Source organism: Astatotilapia calliptera, chromosome 6 (genome assembly GCF_964374335.1).
Source record: "Astatotilapia calliptera chromosome 6, fAstCal68.1, whole genome shotgun sequence".
NCBI classification, from domain to species: Eukaryota; Metazoa; Chordata; class Actinopteri; order Cichliformes; family Cichlidae; genus Astatotilapia; species Astatotilapia calliptera.
In genome coordinates, this window is record NC_137427.1 from 26,266,244 (window position 1) to 26,279,893 (window position 13,650).

At 41.9% G+C, this 13,650-nt stretch overlaps 1 protein-coding gene and 1 long non-coding RNA gene across 9 annotated transcripts in view; one reads left to right on the forward strand and one right to left on the reverse strand.

The window, feature by feature from the left end:
- The window catches only part of hhip (hedgehog interacting protein), a 73,852-nt gene that overhangs the window by 43,600 nt on the left and 16,602 nt on the right, over window positions 1–13,650 (forward strand). The gene's annotated exons all lie outside the window — the stretch shown is intronic.
- LOC145429468 (uncharacterized) lies at window positions 671–1,471 on the reverse strand. Its single transcript, XR_013909712.1, has 2 exons — window positions 977–1,471; window positions 671–714 (listed from the first exon to the last, which is right to left on the reverse strand). It is a non-coding gene; the product is annotated as an uncharacterized LOC145429468 (long non-coding RNA).

The following is a 13,650-nucleotide window of genomic DNA, read 5'->3' on the forward strand; positions in this document are numbered from 1 at the left end:
AGGCTAAAATGACCAAAGAAAAAGTGGAAAACAGTTAAACATGAGAGGTTTTTGGACAAAGTTTGTGTTTTTTCCATTGTTTAAGCACTGCTTCCATCCAAGAGTGATACCATATATGCCCCATAGCTGCAGAAAAGGCTAACATTGTTATCTTTTTATCTTATCTTATCTTATCATTTTATCACTTATCATTTATCATTATTTCATTTTATCTTTTTTATCTTTTTGTTATCTTTTTTTATTATTATTTTTTATCTTTTTACAAAAAAACCCAGCTGAACATGAGAGGTTTTTGGACCAATTTTGTGTTCTCCATTCTTTAAGCACCGGTTCAAGCACTGTTTAAGCACCGGCACCGTTTCAAAAGTACTGGTTTGGTACTGGTATCGAATAAAACCTAAACGATACCCATCCCTACAGATGACAAATGAAGCCAATGCGGGGATAACGGAGACTACAGCTCTGTGGGTGCCACTTCAGGCTGGGTCCTAAAGGGAGTCAGTCCCCACAGACTCCCATGTTAAACTCAAACTCAAGTTAAAGTATCGAGAAGTGTAAAAAGTAATATTGGCCTGTGTGGATAGTGTGTTCCACAAAACAAGTCTTGAATGTGATGATTTATATTTAAACTCGTCCAGCTGGATAACTGAGTTAAGGGCATGGTATTTCTGATTGACAGGTGTCCTTACACAGGTGAGTTTAGGTGATTAGCATCTGCTAGGCCTCATCCACTACTTTGAATCTTTAAATTGAACCATTTCACTGTGTGAATTCACTTAGCACTAATTAGCCTGTGTGTGTGTGTGTGTGTGTGTGTGTGTGTGTGTGTGTGTGTGTGTGTGTGTGTGTGTGTGTGTGTGTGTGTGTGTGTGTGTGTGTGTGTGCTTTGCACCCCTATCAAAAAAAAAACAGGCAGCAGCCAAAATGCTAGCATGGAAGCTTCAAAATGCCAGAAACCAGTGGTAGATGGATACACCCATCTTTTACACTGTGTGGTACCAACTATTACATACTAACTGTTAAAGTAAAATAACAACAATCCCATTAATTATCCACATCCATTCACCACAGTCATTTGGGTGACTTCAGCTGATGGAGGAATCCAAACACTGTGTTGATTCAAGCTGGAAGTCCCTTGGCGAGTAATTTGGTAGCACTCCAACAGGAAGCAGTTCAATAATCAGACCACAAAATCATCCTTTCACAGTAGCATGTGATTATATCGCTTTTCAATCACAGCTAGGGCAATCTCTCCATGTTTCTTCATGCAGCTCAGGTTAACGTCACTGTACACTGGGAAAGTCCTGTTCCCACTACTTGTCTCCTGGATCTCCACTGTGTCAAAACAAAAAACAAAAACAGGGACATACTGAGTTCCATTTGAAGTAGGAAGTTAAAATTTCCATTTCCCAGACTTAACTTTTTTCATCTGGAACGCTCAAGCTCGATTTCCAGCTCAAAAGATCGAAGCAGTCCCACCAACCCTCAGTTAGCAATCCAAGATGGCGGTTGCAAACATAAAAACACATGCTCTACCTCGCTAAGAGGCAAAACAAATCCTGTTTTTCTTGGTTTTCTGACTCTATTACTGGAACATTCGCATGCAGAGAGTGATGTCAAATCCAATATCCAACTTCTGAGGTAAATAGAACACGGCATCATTTTGGGTAAAACACAGAGGAGCATAGAGCTTAGCTAAACCACTCCTTTTCAAAGCACTGTATCCTGGTACATAATGGCAAATAGTATGACCTCAGTTTAGTAATTTGGGATAAATATTTCAACCAGTAACTCGCAGCACGAATATCACACTGAAAGTCTGATGCTATGGGGTGCATGACCCCGTGGGTGTCGAATGTTGCACTCCTGACCTGAGGCATGGACTGTTAGCATGGCCGCTGTGGGATCTTCCACTGAGAACTGCTGTTTTGACGCTGAGTTGTAGCCAAAGACCCAGCTCCCATCACCAGTAAAGATCATTGACATGAACGTCAGGTCATTTCACAGAGAGTGATGATTGAGCCACAAGTGCAAGAACCACAGAGCGATCTAAAAGTAGCAGGAGCACTGGAAGCTATCCAGATGTGCAAGAGGACACGATCTCGAAAGGGGAAAAAGCCCAAATTAAAACCAGGATTTTTGTTTTTTTATGGCTCGAGGCATTGAACTTTATAATTGTATTTCCTTTCATGTCACTTTCTCCTGTAATTTGCACCAAATTTTATGCTAAATTGCTGAACGATTCTTGGAACTTATTGGAAAGTTAACATATTTCCTGTCTCGCCTTCAGCATGTTTCCTGTCAGTGTCTATTTCCTCAGTATAGTTACTAAATGCAGGCTTTCATAAAATGAAGTGTTAGCGAAGATTTTGGATAAATCTGTCAAAACGGGATGGTAATCAAAGAAAAAAAAGCACGTCCTTTGGCCGCATATTGTGAGTTTCTGGTAACTCAGCTGCAACATTTCCACTGTCAGTTTTACCTCCGGCCAGGTAAGAAGAGTAAAAAAGAGGATGCTGAGAAAATATTTTAAGTTAAACCGGAGACAGCGCGCCTACAAACCGCAGATTTTCCTTTCATTCTCACTTCAAATGGAAAAGCTGCCTTCAGAGCTGTCAGTGAGGAGCAAGCCCAGTGATGGCTGCAATGTCGTCATGCAGCGTCATGCCATCGCTCAAAGTTCAGGCTGGGAAAATTCCACATCTGAAGTGGAAATTCTCCACTCCGTTTTTCGGAAGTACACAAACAGGTCCGAGCATGGAGGCACACACGCAAGAGCCGCTGCTGATGGCAATATTAATTTTCTTCTCAAAATACCAATGAGGCTTTTGTGTTGTGTAATGATAAGTGAGCGGAGACCACCCACCTCACTCTGGTCTCACTCACTCACACACACACACCAAAGAGCCCGCACTGCCATATTTAGAGTAATGCGATACTAAGTTGTCTATGCAATGTTCAGATCCAATCAAAATTGCATAAAGTGGAACTGTCCAATAGTGCTGCGAGGTCCAACATATATTTTAGTTTATACACTATCAGCGGCATGAATCATTTCTTTTCATTTGGAATAGTTTTCTTTTTCCTTCCCAACGGGCCCTTGTCTGGCTATCTTTCCCAAACAGTGTAACCCAGTACTTTGAATAAACACGAGGAGCCTGTATACCAAATATTTGCAGGACTGAGATGGCTGGAAGTGCATGCTATAATACTGTATACATGACTGCAAGAGTCAGCGCAAGCAATACTTATAGGGTAACAGAAGGAGACCCACAGAGCAGCAGAACAATAGCCCCGTGATTAAAACGAGACACGTCATTCCTTTTCTCCTCAGCCAGAACAAAGCAAATAATTCATTAAGCTCTATCTACTTGTGTTTCTATTTCGTAGTAGGTCGCCAGTTACTCTCGGGACTGCAAATGATAATTAATACCTCTATAAATAATGAATAGATGCGCACAAGGAGTAAATTAGACTTACTGTGCAAGACATTAACAGATGAGACTGATTAAACTGTTGTACTAATAAATTTACTGCGACAGTCCCTGTTCAGGCTGCCAGTGTGTGTGTGTGTCTAGGGTGTATCTGTATGTGTTGCTATTAAGGTGCAAGAGTCTGATTGCCTAAACAGTCTGGAGCATCTAGACGCAGTTCTCCTGTAGGGTGTGGAAACCTCAGCACAAGCACCACACAATATTTAGTTAGTTAACTAAAACACATTTATTTTGTAAGCTACTAATAATTTTATTTTGATGGTGCTGGTGAGCCATTTCTCACTGCTGTCACAGCTTGTTGGTTTGCACTAGCCTTTCACTGCAGTGCATAAAATATATGGCTAAAAAGTATTTGCCTCCTTCCTGATTTATAACTGTTTAAAGGCACTATTCTCTCTATGTGTCTAATTTTAATATTAGACAAAGATAACCAGAGTAAATAAGAAAAGCAATTTTTAAACAAGGGTTTTAATAATAATAGGAAAAACTGTGACCGATGGGCACCAATTTCTAGCCATGCATGACTGGAGCTTTAGTAATCACTTTTATAGTGATTTTTCCTTAGCAACCAGTGGTGGCCAGGCCTGTCACCTACCAGTCTCCAGCCCTGTGTTACTCAGTGTTAGCCCTTTGATAGACGGGCGACCTACACCACCTCTCCCTCTATGACAGCTGAATCCCCCCCCCCCCTGTAAAAAAAACTTGAAAACATTATTTGAAAACTCTTTCTCTCTCTCTGTAAATTTCAGAGCACAACACATGAAGAAAGGGAACTTAGTAAAGATAAACCATAAAAAAAAGTTTGGTCCCTTATACCCAATTTATGCTTCAGCAGGAAATCAAACCCCTCTGAACCCTACACCATAACCCAGTATGTAACCTGACGTGCACCTCCCTAAGTCTGATATAGACTTCTGTGGGAAATCTACGCCCTAACTTACGATGTAAGAGGAAACTATAACCCTAAGCTGCAACTTTCTATACCAATCAAGTCATTGTCAGTCACGCAGGTTACGTCGTAGGCACTACAAAAGTCAAAATCAGGATATAGACTTCAGCTTTATAACAAAAACTACAGCAGAAATGTGCAAGTTCAGGAACATGTGGCCATTTCTGCATTGGATAAACTATATATAATTTTCTATTTATAATTTGAGTCTGTTTAAAATGGGCGAAGGCCTAATTTCTCAACAGTCTTTTTGTGGTTTTGAGTGTAGTATGAGGATGAGGAATATGCTGCACATATATGATTTGCCGCTTAAAGCTGGTAGATCCATTTTTTAGACCACCCTGGGTGATGTTTCCTTTAACTATTCCCCAGAAAAACGAGACGTCTCGAGGGTTTTTCCTTGTCGGGCGCTTCCTTTCCTTCACAAAGCCAATTTATACTGTGTTATTTCAAATGACAACTCAGACGATTGCGTTTTCATGGCACCACCCGTGACCTCACATGTGACATGTCAACTTTCTGAAAACATCTCCTGATGTTCATTAGGATTGTGACATTCCTTCATATCTTGTCTGACTTTCCCTGCAGCGCTGTCTTCACCACAATAGCGCAAAAATCACAGTTAAATTTAGAGTGTGTTTGTACATTTAGCTGAGTTTGTGGTGACAGGTTAACTTTTTAAATCATGGTGTCTTGTCAAGGAAGGAGCTTGGGAGCAACAGTGATGTTTCTTCTGCATTCACACAGAAAGCCAAAGAAAAAAAGGTTTCTTGTGATTTAAAATAGATGAATAAGCTAAAACTGATTTATGTGATAATTTTGGATGTGGAGTGTGTGAAGGTTCCTTCTGAGCTTGCATGTCTGCAACTGCATGTGCTAATTGAAGTTTTCCAGTTGTATATCAGGTTTTGTCACAATGCTAATTGTAGTGTATTCCTTGACCTCATGTGTTTACTCCTGGCGGCCTCGCTGAGTACTGCTGCTGAAATCTTACCTCCCCCTGTCCCCTGATCTCTTACTAATGAGGACACGCTTTCCAACCAGGCTGCTGCTGCGCCTTCCCTCCTCCCTCACCAAGCTCTCCATTCATCACATAACAAAACAAACCACACGCGCCGACCACCTTGGAGGAGGTTTGGGTGGATATCAGCTGTTGACTTTGTCTCTTTTTTTAATTATTATTATTATCTTAGAGATTTCTTTTTCACTGCTGTCAACCCTGCACTTCTTTATACTTCTGCTCTCTCGTGTTTCCCCCAGTTTAACTCAAATTTCCCATTCTCAAGCACTTCCTCAGCACTTGTATTTATCCTCTTCATCCCCATCTCCATCATTTCTTCATTCCTTCACTCCCCCACCCCCCCCACCCCCCCTCCTCCTCCTCCTCCTTCCTCTCTTTCGGCTCCTGGATTCGGAGCTTGTTTACTCTCCCGGACCACAGCACTGACTCGCATCCATGAAATGATGCAATTAAGGTTCCAACTGGGGCTCAATCTGTCATGTTAACACATGCTAAACCCCCACAGAGAGCCCAGAGCAGCACTGAGCGTTGGCCGACAGGTAAGAGTGACGGGGGTGAGGGATGGAGGTTGAAAAAAAAGGGAGAAAGGGGGGGGCAGGAGTTTCATGTCCTGAACTGCAGAAGAAACAAAATGTTCCAGACAGGATTCGACTGATCTGTGATGTCAAAGACGAATGACGAGGGGATCCTGTCAAAATTTACATTTAGTATCTCCTGATGGGAAAAAAGAATAGCTTGACAGACCTGATGATGTGCGTCTAGATGGAGTCGAAATGTTGGACGGCAGGTTCTGTTGAGCAGAGACTCTTTTTATACAAGCAAGATGATTGGTGCCAAAGTCCGATTCTTTACAAGTAAACACTATGCGCTCTATGTGTTCATGTGTAGCGCAGTGATAAATGAAGCCAAGCAACATTCAAGCAACTGCAGTTCCTCAAATGGCTAACTATACCTCAAACTGGGTTATCAACAACATGGTGGCTGCCAAGAGGTTCTCAAGGGTTCGTTCCATCTGTCAGAGAACCGCTGACCCAGGGCGAAATCCTCCACTGGCATTTTGTTCACAAACATCTCAATTAAGCTGGTTATCGGTCTTTGAGAGAACTGTAAAGGTTCATAAATATGTATAAATTTGCATGCATCACATATTTGTCTGTGTGTAAGATCCAGTCTACGTGAGCGTTTGCGTGGCTGTCAAAGATAACACGGCGCTCTTTGCCTGCTTTCCCTCTACGATCCTTGGGCAGGCTAGGTAAACAGCTGATGCCGGCTGGAATGGACCACCTAAGTATAAGTTTCCACGTGGGGGTATATTCTCAAAGCAAAGCGAGGAAATTTTCCAAAACACATTAAAAGGAGTTATGCAAATGGTTTACGGCAGTGCTCGTGTGGCTGTATTGTTAAATTAATCTGTATACACTGCGGCTCATCTTGGCAGGACCTTTTGTTTGTCTTCACTCTTAATCTGCAGGGCTCATCTCAAGCTTACATCACTAAGAGTCAACAGAGGGATATCCGCCGCAGTCTTACCGCTAACACTTGAGCTAACACTGGGGTCAAATAGTGTGTGTGTGTGTGTGTGTGTGTGTAGGAAACCAGCCATGTTCACAGGCACCTGACCACTGCAGCAGTGCAAACGTCCCCGGTTTTGCTGCTCTTCTGTTTGGTTTCTCCCAATTAGAAATGGCTAAAAACAATTTTCTAGATCTGTGTAACCAGCAAGCACTTCGTGATGACGACGCCTTTGTACATATTTACTCTTCAAACACTCGCTCCCCAACAAGAAATAGAGGAAGAAAAAGAAAGTGAAGCACAATTGGTTTCTCGGTGCTTGCAAAGATGTGGTTTCCTCCAGGAGAAGTGAGCTGTTGCTTGCATCAGCCTGTCCATGTTTCTGTGTCCAGGCCAGTGAACTCTGCCAGATGCCTGCCACCTTCTTATCTGTACCAGCATGGTCTGTTCTCCTGTGTTTATCACACACCACTGGCAAATAGGCTGGGGTCTTGCACAAGTGATAGCGCAACACACAGACTCACAAAACGCATTTATATGCATCCTTGGAACAAATGTAGACCTCTTCATGTAATCGTTTTATACTCAGGACTCTCGATCAGTCTTGCCTAGGCAAGGCAAAAGTCAAAACCTGATTACATCAGTTTAAATGGCTAAAATTAAGCACAGATGCAGTTAGATGAAACTGCATCTGAAAGTCAGATGTGGATGGCTAACTGGAAGCAGAGAGTCAGAGTGGGCGTTGTTTTCCCTAAATTCCAAAAGATATGCAAATAATGGAAGTGCAGTTCCTCAAATGGTTAATTCTACTTTTGATGTTTCCAAGAAAACTGATCTAAAACAATGTGACTGATGCTTTTAACCTACTGAAGGAGAAAAGAGGTGCAAAGGTTCTCCTCAATTTACTCGATATTATTTTCAAAAGTTATTTATGATGAACCGATAAAATAAAACGTGACAATTCTTAGGTCAGCTTACCTTCACACCAATGACTGTGGTTCAAACCCACAAGATGCACCAACAGGGCTGACATCTTGTTTGCGTCCAGTACATTCCCAGGTTCCTTTATAGCCACTAGGTGCCTGCCGTGTTAATTCACTCGATTTCAACTCTAGGCCGTGACTATGGTGTTGGTGCCTTTTAAAGTTTATTTAATTATCCAACAAATCAATGCATTCAGGCATGTAGAAATGGTCAAGATTAGCCTGCATCAGAAGGAGGAAGAAAGGTGATTTCAGTGTCATGGTTGTTGGTGCCAGACAGGCTGGCCTGAGTGTTTCTAAAACTGCTGATCTGCTGGGATTTTCCCCACACAACCATATGCAGGGTTTTACAGAGAACGGTGTGAGAAAGAGAAAAACATTCTGTGAGTTCTCGGAAATGCCGTCAGAGGTCAGAGGAGAACGGTCAGACAGCTTTGAGCTGATTGGAAGGCAGCAGTAATTCAACCAAAGTATGCAGAAGAGCATCTCAAAACACTCAACATGTTGAACCTTGAAGCAGATAGGTTACAGCAGCAGAAGTCACCGCTGAGATTTGCACGGGCTCACCAAACATTGGAAAAACGTTGCCTGGCTTGATGAGTCTTGATTCCTCCTGTGACATTGATGGACACGTCAGAATTTGACCACCAGACCCTATCTGAGTATTGTTGCTGATCATGTCCACGCCTTTCTGACCACAGTGTACTCATCTTCTGATGCTTCCTATAGGATAACACACCATGTCACAAAAGTCTTCATTTCAAATAGTTTTTTTGGACATGGTAAATGGTAAATGGCCTGCATTTGTATAGCGCTTTACTAGTCCCTAAGGACCCCAAAGCGCTTTCAGTCATCCACCCATTCACACACACATTCACACACTGGTGATGGCAAGCTACATTGTAGCCACAGCCACCCTGGGACGCACTGACAGAGGCGAGGCTGCCGAACACTGGCGCCACCGGGCCCTCTGACCTGACATGACGATGAATTCACCCTACTCAAATGACCTCGACTGTCACTAGGCCTCAGTCCAATAGAGCATCTTTGGGATTCACATCATGAATGCACAGCTGGAAGGTCTGCAGCAACTGTGCGATGCTCTCATGCCAAAGTTTTCAGCTCTTTTTTGAATCTCTGCCATGAAGAATTATAGAAGTTCTGAAGGCAAAAGGAGGTCTGAGCCGGTACCAACAAGGTGGATATGATAAAGTGTCTAGTACGTGTATGGACTAGTCGCACCTTGCTACTGAAGTTGGTTTGTGGTATCTGTCAAACACCAACGTGTTTTTGTGAGCATGTGTTACTACGATGGCAGGAGTGTTTTTACACACACCGCTCTAAGTTCTCCTAATCTGCTTTCAGTTTCATACCTACTGTACAAACAATAAACTGCTGAGTAACAAGCTGCGAGAAATTAAATAAACTCTATTTCCTAAAATGATTAACTATTCCTTTGAGGTCAACATTAAAGAAAGGGAAAAACCTCTTAACTTGACTAATAAATCAACACTGACTGTGTAACAAAGAGGCAACGAAAGCCTCGATAAACAGAAATCTGATTGTTTATGGTCCTGCCAGCACAACAAATTGCAACCGTACACGGCCTCTCAGTTAAACCCACACACAATCACCCAAATGCACCCCTATAATTCGAACTGCAGTGACAGAATGCACTCTACAAAATGAATCATAAATAACTCAAGTTGTTTTTATCCAGAAATGGAAGGTTACAGACTTTTCTCTGTGAAATATTGCACTGAAAAAGAAATATGGCCCATTTCTTCTTAGGAAAGAAGCAATTCATTCTCATTGGTGCCACATAAGAGGAAAAACACATTTGGTGTATAAATTTTCTTAACAATTTCCTGATAGCTTTTTTTTGCATGTATAAGAGTTATTCTTTGGTGCTGCCTCACCATTGCCAAATCTTTAATCCTCGTTTTGGTACACAGACTGCCTGTGGTGGTGGTGGTGTACTGTGTGCATCCTAATCTCTCCAAAGCTCTGTGTCTAATGGCTGCACTGCCTCTCTGTACACTGTGTACTCCCACTTTAGCTACAGCCTAACAGCCATGACAAAGTGGTGACAGGAGGAAAAGACTGCGAGGGAAGAAAGCTAAAACTTTTCAGCCACGGTGACTGTAGGCATATTCAAGTTAGACTTTGACGTTTGAAGTGGAAAAAAACTCAGATACCTGCAGGATCTAGGTACAGATTGATCTTCTTTTATTGTTCTTTTGATTGATTCAATACTTCAGTTGCTGTACCTTTAAAGAGTACCATCATTTCCTCTCCAGTGTCAGTGTCTCAATGTAATGCAGGTTTACCTTCCCCACAAGGACCCAACCTCACCTGTTTCTGACGACTCTCTGGCAGACAAGCCAGTCTTCCATCACCTCGCCCTCCACCTGTGTATTCAAGGACCAGTTTAACCATCCACTCGTCACTAGTGCTGGGCGATACTGCAAAGTTTGGTATCGATGCCAAAGTTAGTATAGGAGGAGTATTGCCGATTCCAATACCGATATGACTGAAGAAGTCACTTGGATGAGTGAGGAAACGTTTCTCCCACTGAAAACACTACGTCCAGATGAACAGAATCAACCTTCTAGGATTTACTTACCTGGATGATGGAGCATGCATCAAGACGATATGCATAACCGACAGCTTATGTAGGGGGGAGTTGTGTGTCATGAATCATGAGAGAAATTGTCAATAATTTTCAAATTCTGAATACATTTTATTGACCACTAAATCACTATGATTTTTACTTTCCATTATAATGAGTTAACACAATAAAACCCAACTTTCAGCTTTTCATATATTTTAAAACTGGGGCTTTTTGGAGACCTGAATGTAAATCTGCCTGTCTCTAAAGCACTTTGGGTAAGCTTCTGTTGTTTATATGTGCTATTAATTTTGCATTATTATTTTTGACATTATTTATTTTTTATTTATATTATGTGCACTTTTTTATTACTATTTTATTATATTTTTTAAAAATGATTGAACTCGCTTCAATGAACGTAGAGGATAGAACATTTATTTTTGCCTTTTTGTGCATTTTCTTTTATTTCTGCAAGGTTCAAAACTAACCTGTCTGCATACTATGACTCTGTGCTACTCCCATCACAAGTCCATATAATTCTAATGTAGTAAATACCTTTACATTTACATTTGAGTCTGTTATTCCTGTTTCTTCACTGTTGTGCGGAAGCAGTTTGCCTGCATAGTTTGGTCATCTGTAGCCCACGATGCTGTTTGCAGCTTAGTTCGGGCTCAGGTTCCAGTTCTATCACAGCAACGTTAATTTGAAGTGATCTACTCTGAATCCTCTGCAGCTGAACGCTGCCCTCACACAGCGCTCTGGGTTTAGGGCTGCATTATTTTCAGCAACATTTGCGGCAACAAGCACTTTTCATGTACACAGTTTGACAGTTATTGTATTTCATGTCATTCAGCATGAAAATATGCCAGTCCACATGAATGGGATGAAGTCATGCAGTTGAAATGAAGAAGTTAAAAGATGAAGACGTGTTTTCATGAGTCATGTTCATTTATTTATGCTTGAACAGCCCAGTGTTAAATACTTTGTCAGGACTCCTGGTGTTTCAGTGATGTGTACACACTGTCCTTTGGTATCGGTGCCATATCACGGTCTGAGAGCAAACAGTCCATTTTTAACTGTGGTCGGGGTACAGTTTTTTTCACTTAGTTCGGTTACGCTCTTAGTTTCAGACACCAAAAGTTCTTGGTAAGATTAAGATAGTGATTCTAGTTTTCAATAAAATATGCCGATGTACACCAGCAACCTTGCATTTTGTCATATGAAGCCAAGAGAAGAATGAGAAGAGCAAAATAGAAGAATGCTTTCTGTACAATACTTAAATATTCAGGGTCTGGTGCTGTAATGTGGTTATGGCAGAGAGGCCAGAACACTGCTTTATTTGTATAGCTGAGCACACCTACAGCCAGCTTTGGACTTTGCCTCTAAGGAATAACCTTCTGAATAAAGCATAAATCAGATAACGTAGTAGGTGCGTTTGTTGCAATCTCTAGACAATCAGTGCCGAAGCTAAGCTAGCTTGGAGCACATTTACTGCATGAATATGCATCCATGTCGGTGGCATTGCATCCTGTTCCATACTTTGCACAACTTCAACAATGGGGGAATTTTGGTAGTTTGATCTGATCAAGGGTGCAGGCCTATCCCAGCTACCGCTGGGCAAGAGGGTACACAAGGATACACCCTGGACAGGTTGACAATCTGATGCAGGGCTGACACAGACAGATGGACAACCATCCACACTCACATTCACACAGACGTGGACAATTTAGAATCACCAATTAACCTAACCCCAATATTTACATGTATTTGGATGGCGGGAGGAAGCCGGAGTATCCAGAAAGAAACCAAGAAAACATGGGGGGCCTTTCTCTACACAGACACCTGGATGGATGGTGGAGGCGAACTTGGGACCTTCCCAAAGTCTTAGAAAGGGCTTTGTGACTTTGTTTCTTCTCTGTTGTTAAATGATCTGAAACGTGTGAAAAATTTGCGGGAAAAAAAAGAAATTGGGAATGAGGCAAATGCTTTGAAGCACTGTAAATGCACATACCAGACCAGAAATATAAAGAAGATTTAAAGTTGGTAATGATGGCCCGAGAAGCCTAATTTTTCCCCCTCCAGACTGTTGCACTGTCTTCCTTTTTTTTTTTTTTTTTTTTTTGCCTGTCCCGTTTGGCTCTTATGCCATCAGAATTATTGTCTAAAGGCGAAGAAAGATTTACTTTACCAAATTGACCATCCCAGCCTTGCCATAATGGTCCATTTGATTCTACCTTTTATTGTTTATTTTATTTTCACTTGCTGAATACGGGACAGACTTGACTGGGGGAAACAAGGAGAGAAAGAAAGAGGGAAAGAGAAACCGCTGAGAAGAGGGACGGGGGAGAAGGGCAAAAAACAAACAAACAACAGAATAAGCAGACAAAAAAAAAATGCATATATCGATCACCTGGATCACCTGTTGAGAAAGAAAAAAGAAAATAAGCAGAAGAAAATGAGAGTAATATAATAAACAACATCACAATGATATATGGGAATATGACAGTAAATACTAAATGTTAAACATTATTGTGCAGCACGTAAGATCAACAGAACACAGTGTGCTTTGAGGTAGGAGCCAAAAAGGGTGTAGTTTGTGGGTGTGATCACCCGTGTGTACACCTGTGAGCATGGACGCGCTTGTATTTAAAAGGTTCCTTCATGTAATGATCTGCTAGAGGGTGTGGGGGGCCACAGCCCCGTCCTCCAGGGCATGAAGCAGGTATGGAGGAGATCAAGACTCCAGACATCCAGAGGCCCCCAGAACACAAGAGACCAAGGAAGACCAACAGAGGGGCAGCTTGCACTGTCTTCCTGCCAGAGCCACCACTATGGTTCTCATCGGGCCCTCACAGGTGTCCTCTCTGGTGACCTCATCTCTGACCTTCAACCTTTAACCCCTCGTCCCTGATTGATTCCTTTGCATACTCTCTGTGAACTCTGACCCCAGACTGTTTATCATCCTGGGTTCACCTGTTAAAACCATCAACCAAAAAGTATACTAGTTAGGCAGTGATGAAGTCTCAGCAGAGCTCCTCATAGACCAGAGAAACTCCCTCAAAACATCCACACATCCTAAC